This window comes from Aristolochia californica, unplaced genomic scaffold (genome assembly GCF_029961685.1).
Source record: "Aristolochia californica isolate CCGP_79_NKW_82.1479 unplaced genomic scaffold, dmAriCali1.0.hap1 SCAF_45, whole genome shotgun sequence".
Lineage (NCBI taxonomy): Eukaryota > Viridiplantae > Streptophyta > Magnoliopsida > Piperales > Aristolochiaceae > Aristolochia > Aristolochia californica.
The window spans coordinates 92,501-95,000 of NW_027182159.1; positions in this window are offsets into that span (position 1 = coordinate 92,501).

Consider the following 2,500-nt stretch of genomic DNA (forward strand, 5'->3'; position numbering starts at 1 on the left):
GAAAAAGGCAAAAAAGGGACATACGCACTGGCGACACGCCCGTTTCGCCTGCCACCCGTGCACACTCGCCTGGGCAGCTGGTCACATGCGTCGCTCACAGGCATTTTGCAGGCCAGCACCGGCGGATGCACGGGTCAAGCGGGACGGGACGAGCGCAAGGCTTGCTTTTGGTGGCACACGAAAACACGAACCCGAAAAAGGGACATACGCACTGGCGACACGCGCGCCCGTTTCGCCTGCCACCCATGCACACTCGCCTGGGCTGCTGGTCACATGCGTCGCTCATAGGCATTTTGCAGGCCAGCACCGGCGGATGCACGGGTCAAGCGGGACGGGACGAGCGCAGGGCTTGCTTTTGGCGGCACACGAAAACACGAACCCGAAAAAGGCGAAAAAGGGACATACACACTGGCGACACGCACGCCCGTTTCGCCTGCCACCCGTGCACACTCGCCTGGGCTGCTGGTCACGTGCGTCGCTCACAGGCATTTTGCAGGCCAGCACCGGCGGATGCACGGGTCAAGCGGGACGGGACGAGCGCAGGGCTTGCTTTTGGCGGCACACGAAAACACGAACCCGAAAAAGGCGAAAAAGGGACACACGGACAGGCGACACGAAAAAAAAGGGGTCGCCCTACCTAGGTGGGCGCAAAAACCCCGTCGGCCAGGAGGTTTCGCCAAAGTGTCTGTACTGTCACACAGGGTCAATAGCACGGGCATGGCCGGCCGCCGCACGTGCAGCGGCTTACGGACGCACGGTTCGGCGGCACAGGTGCCTGGCGGCTTTAGCACCTTGGGGTGGACAGGCCTGGCGGCAAGGGGGGCTAGGCACCTTGCTGCCAGCCGGCAATGGTGCACGGGGCGGGGCGCCACACAAACACGAAAGAGGGACAAGAGCGGGGCGATGGTCCACAGAGACGAGCCATGCACGGGGCCCGTGATCGCCGACACGCGCGAACGCGGACGCGGACAAGGACAAGGACGCGACGCGCGGCGCGCGTGCGAGGTCAAGAGGGGCGCGCGCACGAAAACGCGAAAAAAGGGGCTAGCGGCCGAGAAACGCGAAAAAAACCGGGTCACCTACCTAGCCGAACGCCTAAAATCGCTTCGGGCAGGAGGTTTCGCCAAAGTGTCTGTACTGTCACACGGTCCGTACGGGCGCAACCCCATCGCGCGCCAGCACCCCTTCCTGGGGGCGCCCGCCCGCCAGGCGCCTGGCGCCCCACGCGCGCGCGCCCGGCGCCTGGCGCCTTGCCCCCCACGCGCGCCCGGCGCCTGGCGCCTGGCGCCTCGCCCCCCACGCGCGCGCCCGGCGCCTGGCGCCTTGCCCCCCACGCGCGCCCGGCGCCTGGCGCCTGGCGCCTCGCCCCCCACGCGCGCGCGCGCGTGGCGCCTTGCGCCTGGCGCCTTGCCTCCGCGCGTGCCTGGCGCCTGGCGCCTTGCCCCCCACGCGCCTGGGCGCCTCTTTTCCGCCTGGGCGCCCTGGCACCTTTCCGCCTGGGCGCCTGTTTTCCGCCTTGGCGCCCTGGCGCCTTTTCGCGTGGGCGCCTCTTTTCCGCCTGGGCGCCATGGCGCCTTTCGGCCTGGGCGACTCTTTTTCGCCTGGGCACCTCTTTTCCGCCTGGCCAGGGCGCCTCTTTTCCGCCTGGGCGCCATGGCGCCTTTCTGCCTGGGCGCCTCTTTTTCGCCTGGGCGCCTCTTTTCTGCCTGGGCGCCCTGGCGCCTTTTCGCCTGGGCGCCTCTTTCCCACCTGGGCGCCCTGGCGCCTCTTCGCCTGGGCGCCCTGGCGCCTTTTCGCCTGGGCGCCTCTTTTGGCGCCTGGGCGCCTACGCCAGGGCGCCTCTTTTCCGCCTGGGCGCCTCTTTTTCGCCTGGGCGCCTCTTTTCCGCCTGGGTGCCCTGGCGCCATTCCGCCTGGGCGCCTCTTTTCCGCCTGGGCGCCCTGGCGCCTTTTCGCCTGGGTGCCTCTTTTGGCGCCTGGGCGCCTACGCCAGGGCGCCTCTTTTCCGCCAGGGCGCCTCTTTTTCGCCTGGGCGCCTCTTTTCCGCCTGGGCGCCCTGGCGCCTTTTCGCCTGGCGCCTCTTTTGGCGCCTGGGCGCCTACGCCAGGGCGCCTCTTTTCCGCCTGGGTGCCTCTTTTCCGCCTGGGTGCCCTGGCGCCATTCCGCCTGGGCGCCTCTTTTCCGCCTGGGCGCCCTGGCGCCTTTTCGCCTGGGTGCCTCTTTTGGCGCATGGGCGCCTACGCCAGGGCGCCTCTTTTCCGCCTGGGCGCCCTGGCGCCTTTCCGCCTGGGCGCCTCTTTTTCGCCTGGGCGCCTCTTTTCCGCCTGGGCGCCCTGGCGCCATTCCGCCTGGGCGCCTCTTTTCCGCCTGGGCGCCCTGGCGCCTTTTCGCCTGGCGCCTCTTTTGGCGCCTGGGCGCCTACGCCAGGGCGCCTCTTTTCCGCCTGGGCGCCTCTTTTTCGCCTGGGCGCCTCTTTTCCGCCTGGGCGCCCTGGCGCCATT